The 14,429-nt window shown below is 42.2% G+C and overlaps 1 protein-coding gene across 1 annotated transcript in view; it reads right to left on the bottom strand.

The window, feature by feature from the left end:
- Positions 1-8,318, bottom strand: part of LOC142803745 (uncharacterized) — a 39,565-nt gene extending 31,247 nt beyond the window's left edge. Inside the window, exon 1 of the mRNA XM_075889614.1 lies at positions 8,182-8,318. The gene's annotated coding sequence lies outside the window, so the exon portion shown is untranslated. The remainder of the gene's footprint in view (positions 1-8,181) is intronic.
- Positions 8,319-14,429: the final 6,111 nt, after the last annotated feature.

Raw genomic sequence — 14,429 nt, 5'->3', positions numbered from 1 at the left:
TACAAGTACGTTATATATTTAGCATGCCAGAAAGAAGTTTTATTGATGTTTCTGTTTTTTTAATCAGCAGCGTCCTTAATTTTCTAAAAGCCTGAAATTGCGCACATGTAAATGATTAGAAAGTCCTTTTGCTAAACTCTTAAAAGGTATTTACCCTTAATTGCAAAGCATTTCTTAGAGAACCTCAGCGAGTTTGATCGTATCTATCTATCTATCTATCTATCTATCTATCTATCTATCTATCTATCTATCTATCTATCTATCTATCTATCTATCTATCTATCTATCTATCTAGCCGCCTACGACGTTTCGCTCTCCTGGCCGTTTCGATAATGGTATTTATATTAAAACTGGCATGCCATAACATAACTGCATGGCGAGCGTAAGTAACTAGCCGTAACATGAAAATCATGACAGGTATGTTATGAATGTCATGATTTTCATTTTTTGGCCTTGCTACTCTTGCGATGGGTTAGTTCACATAACATTGACGAAGGTGTATGACTGGTGCAAACATGATAATCATGAGATGTGGGTCATGTAGCGACATGACTACATGCCACGCTCATGATGCGCTGATGGCCGTTTTGCTAGCTTCACATATACCACATTTGGTATTACGTGACGTGAATTGCTGGCGAAGATAAAATGACACGTCCAAACATGATAACCATGACATGCGGGCCATGTAAAACATGACTACGTGGGATGTTCATTATGCACTCGCGGCCGTTTTTCTAGCTTCACATATAACAAATTTGGTGTTACGTGACGCGAACGAACGACTAACGAAAATGACACGTCCAAGCAAGGTAATCATAACATGCGTGTTATGTAAAATATGACAATATGCTACTCTTATAGTGCGCTCGCGGCAGTTTCACTAGCTTCACGTATACCATGTTTGGTGTTACGTGACGTGAATGGATGGCGAAGGTATATGATTGGTGCAAATATGACGATCACTTAATGTGTGTCATGTAAAACATGACTAGACACACTCATAGCATGCTTGGGGTCATTTCACTTGCTTTAAATATACAAAATTTGGTATCACGTTACATGAATAGACGACAATGGTAAATGAGACGTTCAAACACAATGTCATGACATACGTGTTGTGTAAAAAGTGACTGCATGCTACGCTCGTAGCGTGCTCGTGGTCCTTTCGCTAGCTTCACATATACCAAATGTGGTTTTATATGACGTGAGTGGACAAGGAACACAAATGCCCCGCGCAAACACCATAATGATGACGTTGTAAGCGATGTACGGCATTGTTTACATCTGCCTTCTAACGTTGTGCTAATTTTAGAATGACATATAAACCTTGGTGCCTCGTGCTTTGCATATGATCGATTCCCACTGTACGTGGGATCTGTGAATTTTTTTCACTCCGCTTTAATGTGCAATGCCATTCATCGTTCTATTAGATAAAAGTTTTGTCTTACTGACGCAGCTTTTGCTTTTGATCTTCAGTTTTTTGCATTTATACATTTCATAAGAAGCACTAATATGTATTGATCTACTGATTGAATGACATACTAAATGTTTGTTTATTGAAAAATTCATTGATTTATTGTACCTAAATGGCAAGAGGTGAACACAACCATCACCCCTTGTCAATGTACTACTCTCAGAAAGAGGCCGTGTGTTTGGCTCAACACAAAAACAAGGGAAAATCGGCGCCATAACAAGTGCACAATGCTTGGAGCATTGATGTGGCAGATAAAAGTTGTTCCTTGGTTCTCTCTTATGATTACTGCTACTTCATCATGCGTCATATACACTGGGAACATTTGAATAATCAGTATATTCTGGCCCACAGTCGAGTGATTATACTTGGAGCTAGCCCAAGAACTCACGTGAACTTAAAATATTTTTGCCAAGATTGTGAGCAGTAAAAGCGCTAGCAGCAATAGTAGGAGCATCAGCAGTAGCGTCAGTAGCTGTATTATATATTCTTTCTAAATATACCCTGAATTATGGGGAAGGCTTGGGCTGAATATCGTTCAAATAAATCATTAGCGGAAAAGCGAACACCACGTATTCGGAGTAATACAGCAGTTCTTTATATAAAGCATGATTTAGTCAGGCATGCAGGCTGCTTTCAATTCGCTGCTCGCTAACTGGTATTTATGTCGTGATGTCACTGAATAGTTCGTTCTGGGCACACGAAAATACTACAATAAACTGAAGGCAAGCAAGTGGTGCAAATGCCGACATGTGAACCAGCGTCTATATTTCCAACTTGTCAGCTTTAAAACTTCAAACCCTGTAACCGCCACAGTAAACACATTCTTCGTCTGAACTTAATTGATTTACCATGTCTTCGTATGAAAAAAAAAATGTTTGAAAGGCATGGGGACTCAGCCAAACCGCAAGCAACAGCTAGAGGACTGTTTTTTTTTTTTTCAACAAGGTCGGGCGAGGTTACCTTTGCGTCACTGACCAAACTGGCAACGAAGGGATATTTCTGACGAGTTCATCATCATGTTAACGCTTGCAAACAGCAACGCTAAACGTCGGTACGCTAAACAGCCTGCAAAAACCGTACGCTATACAGTCAGTAAAAAACGTGGTTTGGGGAACAGTATAAACAAAGAGGCGAATGCTATAGCACGATGCGTTTACTTTAGTTGAACCCGAAACTTGTTTTAGTTGTTTGCTTAATTGTGGTCATTCCAGCACATACTTCAGGTCGCGTGTTAACCTCGTTGTTAGTTTAGGAACAACAGCTTCTCATTTGCTGCTATTTCCATCTTATCATCTGACGTGTTCCTGCAGTCTCTATCATAACATTATTTTAAAGATTAGGTATGATGAAAGCTTACGTACGTAATATCATTGCCCTTATGGCAGTGCATTATCATAGCCGCTCAAGAGTAAACACTCAGGGTGTTATTCGACGCCTGGTCTTTTTTGATTACAGGTGCGGTTATGTAACCGAAATTATGCTGCGTGAAGTGATAGCATAAATATATTTACGGGAGTCTAGGTGTGTCCTTGCAATGTGCATATTCTATAAATAGTGCGAACATAGATTCGTTCTCCGATGTCATGTTTTGTGATAGAATTTAGTAGCCGAGGAAACATACTAAACGAGTGCACCAAACAAAATATAGCAGAAGGACTTAAGTGAATTAATTTGTTGTCGTTTTGTTGCATACACACCTTTTTCTGGGATCACTATGTCGCCAACGTACAAGAAAGCATTAAATGTTACATTATTGCACAAAGTTTTTCATGCGTAAAGAATTTTATCTTCTGCAGTAAACATATTTTTAGAGAAACAAAATGCTTCAGAAACTTTGACTGGTAAACAAAAGTTTGTTGATAAGCATGCGAACAGCAGCACGATAATAAAAAGAAATGACGCTTAAATTTAGAACTCTGAAACACCTTTGAAAATTCTCAAGACGCACTCGAAGGAACTGCGAACATTACAATGTGTAAAGAAATACGAACCATTCAACAAAGCGCAGTTGATGTAAGTGATATTGCGAACGTCTTTACAAAAAACAGTAGCATTTTAAAGGCGAAGATGAGTAATGACTGACTGGTAGCACTCATGAAAGAAATAAAATTACAAGTAAACAACGTTCCCAGGGCTCAATAATTGAAGAATATGCACAAAAGTGACTTTACTTGCAGAAGGAAAAAAGAAAGCCAACAAAGGCCAAAATACCCACAAAAAAAGAAAACACTTTCGCTTCTTTTTTTTTTTGTTTCTCTTACGACTGATATGTAGAAACGACTGACATGGGAGCCAGAAGCTGTATCTGGAAAAAGGCATCCCGTTCCTCAAGGTCGTCTGCGAAGTAAACAGCCCCCGCTTTTAGATGCGTTCGGTGAGACAATGCCTGATAGATTGCCGAGATCACGCCATGGTCAATCGATTCTGTTGCCTTTAAGCAGCCCAGGAGCTCTACAGCTTACAGGCGCCGTCCTTTGCGCCATCGTTTTGCTTTAAACAAGGCCTCCGCGCTTGCCCTGTGTTTTGCCCCTGCGCCGCGGGGAAAAACGTGATACGTCGCAGTCTTTTTAGCTTCATCACCTATCATATTTTAGTCATTGTTTAAAATTTCGTACCAGTCATGTTTTTATTTACTTACTCGACGCGTAAACGGATCACGCTGGACGATTCGTGTGCGTGATATACTTCCTGCAACAGAACGGGGCATACACGGTCACCCCAACCCGAAATATTTTTTTGGCTTTGTCACACAGTTAGCTTTCAAGTTTATGGTATTCAGTGGTGATGCCTTTATGAACACAACGAGCATTTTGACCCCTCGTGCCAACAAAGATAAAGTGTACCGAAACGGCGTCCACAAAGCAGGTGCGACAACAAAGATGACGCTACAGCAGCTCTGCAAGGGGAAGCTCACTCTCCTAGTGTAAGTGCTATGACAACCTCTTTACACTCTAATCTCTTTGAAAACCGAGTCTGTTTCGCTGAAAAATTTGTATACCATACTACATAGCAGTGAGCCGTGGACCACGCAACCATTTGTCTTTTGATTCGAAATCACGATGTCACGATTTGGTCGCTCTTTTTTACTGGGATTAAATAGACAAGACGGTATGTCTTGTTACAGTACTGCATGTGTTTTTCTAAAGGTTTCGACTATGACAGCCACGGAGCAGCCCGCATATGGTGTAATTTCTTTTTTTCACGTCTACACCGGTAAATATAGATGTTCAAAGCCAGCTGCGAGGTCAAGGCTGTTCACTTCATTTATTTTTACGCATTAACCATACTAAGCCGCATATTTTATTTATTTTTGCTTCTATCAAATTGCGCAATATATAAAGCGAACCATTTCTGTTTGGCTAGAATCTGAGAGAATAAACAGATTATATCGTTTTCTACACATAACAGTTTAGGTAGCGAAGATCGATTGTCCAGGTTTAACGCAATGAATTCATGCGAACCAGATTCGCTTATAAACAACGGCAAACGAGAACCTGCAGAAGTCTTTCAAGTAGCCGTCACCTCCTTGCTGAAATTAAAAACAAAAACAGCGTTTTTGGCTTTCTAAACTGACCTGTGCTGCCTCTGTCATCCCCGTTGTTACAATATACATACGTGCAACACTCATTTTAGCTCAGCATTAGGACTCTTTGTGCGAGTCTTGGGCACCATGATTATGCAGCTGTCAGACTGATCATTACAAAGAGTGAACTGATCCTTGCCTTTCTTTCATGCTTAAATTTTTTACGGGATTTATGGCTCGTTTCCGCAAAGCGAATGGTTCGCTTTCACTTCAGCGGGAGCACAAATGCATGTTTAACGTTTCTACAAGAATACCCCTTTTCAGACGAAAGTGACAATAATAAATGACTATATCCTTCTTTATTCGCCCCCTTCACAGGCGCTCACCATATGTAAGTGTGAGAAAAAAAACCACCTGATGAGGAGTCACAATGATTCATATGGGAAAGGGTGTTTTGTGGATCTGACACATGCATCAAGAGGGCAGCGCACGTGGTGCAGTACCTCATATCATGATTGCTGCAAAGGGTATATACTTAGAGCAGTTGGGCATTTTGTGTTTGCATTTCGCATTTGCCCCTCAGCATGCAACCTTAATATTCCGAGGCTCTCGCTCTCTATTTCTTGCTGCATTCTTAGTTTCTCTTCAATCATTTAGCTCTGCTCGGGTTCATGACCTGACGCGTTTGCCAAGCACACTGCTTAAAAATTCCAGCGGCCACTGTTAAGCATGCACTAGTCATTACCCCTGGCTCTGACAGACGCAATTAAGAATGCTATAATGTATGTGAACCTGCAATGAACGGCTACGTTCTTTTGTCAATCCATTACGGTATTACTGCATGTATGCGCCTTTTGCATTTTTCTTTTGCGTTCTTTTGCGTTCTATCTGGCTCTTCTGCCTTCAGAAGGCAGAAAATATCACAAGTAAACTAAAGCTTGTGTATGAAGCCAGTTCATTACCTCCATTCATATTATTGCGATAGCAATCATATGGACAGTTTCGGCTGGTTTTTTGCCACCGCCGCCATCATTCCCGTATATGTATATGTGTATACATATACGGGGAAGGACGCGGTAGCCTCGTCTTTCTGGGGATCGAACATCCTGTCTGGCCGCGGCCGTCTGTACGCGCGCTTGTCTCATGGGCGAACAGTGATGGGGGGGGGGGGGGGCGCTTATGATTGCCGCGCTATCTTGGCAACAGTCACCGCTCGCCTTGTGCGCCGCAGCAGGCGGGAGCTTCTAGGGGCTGAACTCTCGACACGAAAAATGGTGCCAAGAGTGTACCTGGAGCAGCCGTGTTCTCTTGCACCAGCGTTTTGTAGAGCTATATCGAATCTGAACTAGTTTACCGCCAACCTCACTTTGTATAACATTGTGCTTTGTCGTTATCACATTCATTGCTTCACCTTTTTGGCGAAACTGATTTTGTGCCATCATGCCTGCCACATTCGCGAACTGCACGTGACAGCAAATGCACGAGTACACAAAGCCACCGAGAAAGCTTCTTGAGACACAGCTAGGTATCAAGCGGCTATGCACGTTTTGAAGGTTCTGTGGCATTTGTCATAAGTTGTTCGCGTTCATCTGTACCTGCGATTACGTTTTGTGCGTAATTTGTGCGTGAGAAACGCGGGGCACGTTTCGATCTACTTGCCATTCTTTGCGTAACCTTCCATTTTGTTGCTACCGCGGTCATTGTTTTGTCTTTGCGGCAAAGCTGTGACTTTTTCCTTTATAAGCCATAATGGTTGATCCTTCCTAGATACTAAAACTGTGTGACTGTTATCAATATAAACATTTTTTATTTTGTTTTATTACTCGTAGTAAAGTAAACACTGTCTCATAAAAAAGGTGTATCGCGCAAGCACACTTGGAAACTGATCAAAAACGAAGAGTATTTTAAAACAACGGGCCAATCAGTCAGAGTCAAATTGCGAATAGCTTATTGGTTCACCTCTGGCAAAATGAAATTTTGTCTATAAAAAAGGAAATATAACAATTTTTTCCGGCCACTAGAAAGGAGGGGAATGGGTATTTAGAAGACAGTAAGAGTGCGTGCGTTGCTACATTATGATTAACAGTGCACATCAGCGCAAACGACAACAGGGGACAAAAGAGAGAGCGAAAAGAGGGTAATATCTCTGGGGCGAAAACTCTTACTGATAAATACTCTCGAAGGAGGAAGATATGCATGTAAACTTAGCAGTTTGGTTTCATCTCAATTTGTAGCAAGCATGTCCAAAAGCTGGCTGGCATGCAGAACTTAATGGTTAAGGGTGATGATGTCATTAAAATATTAGACAAGTTCGTATAGTATAGACACCTTCAGGAGTGGCTGTGTGAGCAAAACTTGGGTTTTTAGTGTTCAAGGGGTGCGAAGAAGAGCAGTATTTATATGGACCATGTATTCTCTATAATATTTCAATTCTTTAGGATTTGTAATGGGAATTGTCTTGTTGCCCTCGTTGAAACCACTTCATTTGAAAAGTTTTGTTTTCAATTAACAAAGACAAAGCCTAAAAAATGGAAACACAGATATGTGGAAACTCGATTAAATATAATACTCTATCATTTAGAACATTCGTCATTTTGTGGCTGTCTTTTCAAAAGTTTTTTTTGTTTTTTATTTTGATAACTAACAGCTTCTAAATATATATGATAGCATTGTGAGTCAAAAACTTATTCACGTAGATTTTTTGCACTACGTAAATTGCAGCTGATGACTTGTTTTTTTGTTTTTTTCGGACCTTTTAAGAATATTTTAAAACAATGGGCCAATCAGTCAATATATATATGTATATACTGGCCAATCAGGCCAATATGCCAATATATATATATATATATATACATATATATATATATATATATATATATATATATATATATATATATATATATATATATATATATATATATATATATATACTCTGCTATCGAAAAAAAATAAAACATTACTTGTCCTTTGCTCTTCTGGTCTCACGTATACATATTTCCGATGATACCCTTGAGTAAACACTTTCAGCTTTACTTTCTTTTTTTTTCTTACGGCTAACTAAAGGATATTACGTGCGTAGTTGAACAGAACGTTTCAGCTAAAGGTAAGATAGTAGCAAGATATTTAAAAATATAATTAGGCGAAAGAAAAACACAGCACTCTAAGAACACAACACTCTTACCTGTCAGAACTTCAAAGAACCGTGACGATCTCCTTGTGCACGGGCCCACGGACACGTGGCGTTGCAAATGTCTCAGTCAACAAACGCTCACAAGTGATCACCAAAACTTCCTCAAAATTCTTGAAGACAATTTTGACCTGTGTTATTTCGTTGGTCTCATTTCCGGAGTCCGGCGAATCGACAAAAATGTCCGAGGCGTAATATTGTCCCTTTCATGCCACTCTACGGCTCAGTTAAAATTTAACTACTCGGCCACTGCAAAGTTAGAAGGCCTGAAAATATGGGGAAATTGTGGGGCAGTCGCCCTGCATTGCGCGAGTGCCATTGTGGTGTTGTAGACTGACTCGGCAAATGCCGCAAAAACGTGGGCAGTGACATATAGGGAGAAAAGACAAAGTATCGGGGTAATACTCTACAGCATGAAGATTGGGACGTTTTTCACTGAAAAATATAATCACCGATTCTTTTGTAACTCGGCTAGTATTGGCATAGACGCACGGCTTTCAGTGCCGCTTTCTGGAAACTCTGGTCTAGCGGAAAACCGAAGTTCCATAGAGACGCGTGCGGTGCGTCCGCTCGTCCCGAACGCGTTCAGAAAAAGTGCTCTCAACCCGAGTGCAAGTCTTATACGCTCAGGACCCCTCTCCCGTCCCGGGATGGACCGGAGACCGGCCCGTTGCCACGGCGACGCGTCCGGGGTCCGAGCTGCCGGTTAGAAAAGCCGACTCACCAGCTGGCGCCATCTATCAGAACTGAAGGAAGATGAGAAAAAAACCGCCGAGGCTTGAAAGTCACTATAATGTTGCATTTTTATTTGAGGACTCTGACACGCTCTTGTAGTTTCAGAAAGTTTGTTTTATTTGGTTCGTATGTCTCCCACTTCATAATTATACACCGTTTTTTTTTTGTCACGTGGTGATTTGTTTGCTTGCTGCCCAGTGGTTCGCACTGAAGAGAAACAGGTATCAGGTGTCTTGTGAAGGACAATAAATGGTTGGCAAATGCCTACCTACTTTTCTCTTGTGTCGAATTTAAATGTTGTAATTTTGCAGCGAAAGCTATTAAGAAATCACAACTTGGGTATCACGCAGTGCCATATTTGTCCGCCGCTACCGCCACCGGTGTCCGTACCCACAACGCGTGATATTAGAAAAAAAAAACTAGCATTAATGACACAGTGGGGCTCAAACGCGGGTTCACTGCGTGCCAGTCTAGGATTTTACCACTGAGCCACAATAGTGCTTTTTTCTTTCTGTATTGGGACTTGTTAGCACACTTGCCTTAGGAAGGCTTGATGTCAGGAAAGCAATCGCGTTAATGCGACTTATAAAGCGTTTTAATATAACGAAAGAACAAGCAGTCATCCCACAATTCGAATAGCGTAATAATTAGGTCGTCTAAAGCTCCAACTCACCACAAAATCTTGTTTTTGTTCCTCTATTAACTGCGGCACATACCCACATCATGCATAATTCCTCATCGTCGTCAGCCACTGCATTAACAAGTGGCACCAAGTCCCTCGCAATAGTTTAGGGGATACCAAGCTTCTCAGAGGAATTACGGAAAATAGCATAGTAAATTCGAGCCTCCTAACCTAAAATTTTTTATTATAGCCGTAGTGGGCATCAGCAAGTGTTCTTGCACCAGTTACCTAATGAGTGTTTAGAAAAGGCCCTGAATTGCCGCTCTTCTAGCTTTTGCTGTGACTGTGCTGCGCCTTGGGCGCAGGCCTGGCGTTTTTTGTGTCTTCTATATTCCCTGAGACAACTATACAAAGTGCCTTCCTCACTTTAGTACATATTTTAAATACGCCAATAAAGTTCCCGACAACGCGACCAACTTAATGTTGCTCACTATGCTACGGACTAAGCCACAGCAATGTTCTAGCTCTCTGCCTAATTGATTAATTATTAAGCGTTAGTTATTGAACCATTAAAGCAACGAAGCTGGTCAATACTTCCATTTGCTAAGTTGTTGGTTGGTTTGCAAGACGTCTAATTACACTTTTGCGAACTATTTATTAAATATTATTGTTTTCCGCCTATTGCAAATGCGCTTGAAATACCGATATATATCACGTGGTAGGCCCACTTGCGCTTATCACCGCAGTGATTTTAGTAGGGTCTAATGCTTCACGTGCAAATAACCACAATAACACCCGTAGCATTTTGATGGATGAGCGGCTGGGCGGCGATGATGGCGGTGGTTCGGCGATAGTGCACCTGTTGCTTGCGGCCACACAAGCGATAACCACTGCACCTGCTTTCACTATCATAAATCACGACTAGGAAAGCACATCATTTGTACGCTAAACGCTAGGAATCATCTCTAGCTCATGAAGCAATGGCGGGTATCTCACGTGGCATATCTTTTTTTTTATATTTCGGGGGCATCTGTAGTATTCATAAGAATATGAGCGCCTAATAAACAGACACCTAAAAACCATCGAATCAAACGTTCTGTTTATCGATGAACAACTTTGTCAGTGGAAGTTTGGCCCAACATCGTTGCTCAAGAAATTTATCCACTAAGCTTGTTTAACTAAGAAATTAGGAGCTCAACATAGGCGAAAAAAGAAGTGTAGATTTAAAGGCTCCTTTTCGTTGTCAGATACAATATTAACGAGAACTAGAGCTCTCATTAACAAAATAGGTTAGGCGCTTGAAGTTATACCCTGCCCCGTGCACTCGATCACGATGTCACATGGATAGTAAGCGTATTTTTAAGCTGTGGCTGGAGATAGCTTGGGCAACCTGTGTACAAAAATGAAATAAAAAGGAACTATATTACACTTTAATTTTCTACCTCAAAGGAGGTGATGTATATTGCCAAGTGACGCACAGTGTCATGACACCACTCTTATTTCTACTTAGCGGCTTTAGCCATCTCTTTGTCGACAGTCAGGAAAGCCTATGGCTTGAATCAGGTAGGGCTTAGATATCCCAGACACATTAGGAAATGTGCGACGATGTCAATTTCTTTTTTGTTAGCGCTCCGAAATAAAAGTGGCCACGGAAGGACCGATCTGAAATGACAAAGGGTCGAAATCGACAATATGGTAGAGTTTGACGATGTCCGGAATAGCAGCTGCCGAAAGCGTGGACTGGTCGAGACCCAGCCACGATTCACTTGACCTGGCAATGCAGCGAACGCGAAGAAAGTCAGGTGCACTCTAAAAATACGGAGTGCAACCTGTCTCGCCACACGGCAATGGTATGAGTTACGTATAGGAAGTTAACTAATGGCCCCATCAGTGCTTCCGTTTGAAATGGAGTCGGAACAGTTCAAATGTATACTTGAAGAGATGAAATCTGCTGTCGTGTATACTGAGCGCATGTTGCACACCGAAGTAGACAGAATATTTTGAAATCAAATTTTACTGCTAATTGCTATCGTCTAGGGCCTAGTTAGATGTTCTTTACGTAGTCCAGCTGTCGATGTTCGCTACGCTAGATAATTGTAACTGACAGTCACGAGCTCTTTCTTTCCTACCATTTCATTCCAGCTCCTCAGCTGAGCTTGTGTTACGCTGTTGGAAATTGAGAAGCTAAATTGAATAAGCAACTTGTTTATTGAAGAATGAAATCACGCTGAAGTGTTTAATGAAAAAAATACAGTAAATTTTTTGAGGTAGTAATGCCCAAATCATAATTATTGTCAGCACGGTAATTCTAACTCATATGATCAGAACCTAACGCACTTTTATACGCGTTTTCAAAAAAATTTTGAATAAATAATCAGATAAGTTTAGAATGAATGCCGGATGAACGGACCAGTGAAGAGACTTCTCGCCACCTTTCTGTGCACTTTCTTTTTATACACTGCCTGTGGAGTCTAGGCAGCGCCGTGCTTACAAGTCAAGTCATTTATCTTTCAACTATTATTTGCGCAAAACAATGCCGCATGTTGCAGTAAAATTTGACCACGCAGACGAGGCTACTTCTCGCTTTACAGTACTGTCCTAAAACCGATTGTCTCGCGCTCCGCTTTACTGAATAACAATATATATATATATATATATATATATATATATATATATATATATATATATATATATATATATATATATATATATATATATATATATATATATATGATCCTGCCCTCGGCAAGTTATCTTTTCACCCACTTTTCATATTTACATTCCAATTTGGTCTAGCATCTTCCCTTATACTTTCCTTGGCATTCTTGCCTGTTAGATCTCATTAACATTGTGTAAAAACACAGAAAAACAAGCCCTTAGGTATACACTTCTTATATATATATATATATATATATATATATATATATATATATATATATATATATATATATATATATATATATATATATATATAGTGGGAGTAATAAAAATATATTTATTTCCCAACAGTTTCGGGAAAGGTCCTCCCTTCATCAGGGGATGAGTTATACTCATCCCCTGATGAAGGGAGGACCCCTCCCGAAACTGTTGGTAAATAAATATATTTATTCTTGTTGACAACGCTCCCGTTGTGCCATATCCCATACCTATATATATATATATATATATATATATATATATATATTGTAATGAATTAATGAATCTGAGTAACGGACGCTCTGCTGGCAACGAAGAAGACGATGATGATCGGTGGCTGCAGTAGTAGCTCGCGCACGCCGCTCGCCATTAGCCAGACCTGCCTGATAAAGGACATTTTGCCAAGCTACGTCTGAACCCTTCTCGACGTACAACACCTCTATTTTAAGTGGTGGAGGAGCCGGGGTTCCCATCAACCTGGAACTTCGCAATCGGACGCTACCCTCACCGTTCACCATGACTGCTCCTGGCCCTTCTCAAGCTGCCTTACCAACGACAGTCTACTGTACTGGCGCGCCTCGGCAACGCGACCCACCAATTTTTCGCGGCAACGATGAACAAGACGTCGAGGACTGGCTCGTCGAGTAAGAAATCGTAAGCGCTTCCAACAAGTGGAACGCCTGCGACCAGCTCACAAACGTGCGCTTTTACCTCGATGATGTGGCCAGCCTCTGGTTCAAGAACCACGAAGGCGAAATTACCAACTGGTCCGCCTTCAAGACCACCATCTCCGCGGTCTTCGGCCGTCCCGCCGTGCGCCGGCTTCGCGCGGAACAGCGTCTCCGTAGTCGAGTCCAGCGCAGGGACGAGACCTTTACGAGTTACATTGAAGATGTCTTGTCCCTTTGCAAGCGCGTCGATGAATCTCTAACCGAACGCGACAAAATCAAGCACATCATCAAAGGAGTTGACGACGACACCTTCCAGATGCTCGTCGCCAGGAATCCACAGACCGTCACCGATGTTGTCCAGCTCTGTCAGGAGTACGACGAGTTGCGTAAGCAGCGTGTCTCGACGCGCAGGGCCGCAGAAGATACGGCTGAAGTTTCCGCCCTCGTACATGACGTCGCTGCTGATCACACCGTCTTACTGCCCCAAATCAAACAATTCATTCGTGAGGAAGTTGCGCGTCAGCTTTCTCTTGTGGCCGAAGCATCCGCGCCTGTGACCTCGTTAGACCCACGTCTACGCCAGGTCATTGAGACACAGGTCACGCAAGCACTGCCTCCATCGCCACCTGTCCCTACGCCGCTGACCTACGCTGCCGTCGTTGCTAGACCCCCAGCCCCACCTGTCTCTGGCGCATACCGGGGCACCGGGTCCTCCTACCCTACGACGCTGCCTACATACACGGCACCCCATCCCGTTTCGCCCCCTGCACCTTCTGTCGTTAACCCATGGCGCACCTCGGATAATCGACCCATCTGTTTCGCATGCGGTTTCGTGGGACATATAGCACGCTACTGTCGCCGTCGCAACTTCCAGCCTCCAGACCATGGGAATTCTGCAAATTACCAGGCTGCCCAGAATCCCCCGCGACCATCTTTTTCTATCACCGACTCATTGTCCCCACGACGCCCCGTCGATTCTCGCCGGTCATTACCACCCCGTCGCCGATCTGTCTCCCCGATGCTTCGGCGCACGAGCCCCGCTCGAGAGGAAAACTGACAGCCGCAGTTCCGGAGGCAAGAACTGCGTCGTCGTCGAACTTTCTAAGGCCTCCTCTTTGTCCGACCAACGAAATTGATGTGCTAGTAGAAGGTGTTGCTGTACGTGCACTTGTCGACACAGGCGCCGTCGTTTCTGTAATTAGTGAAAAACTGTGTCGCGATTTGAGAAAAGTTACAACGCCGCTTACGAATCTTGCTCTGCGTACAGCCACCTCCCATTTCATCGCGCCGACAGCTCA

The sequence above is a fragment of the Rhipicephalus microplus genome, chromosome 3 (genome assembly GCF_043290135.1).
Source record: "Rhipicephalus microplus isolate Deutch F79 chromosome 3, USDA_Rmic, whole genome shotgun sequence".
Classification (NCBI taxonomy): domain Eukaryota; kingdom Metazoa; phylum Arthropoda; class Arachnida; order Ixodida; family Ixodidae; genus Rhipicephalus; species Rhipicephalus microplus.
Note: the sequence above shows the minus strand (reverse complement) of the source record. Positions and strands in the feature narration are given on the sequence as shown.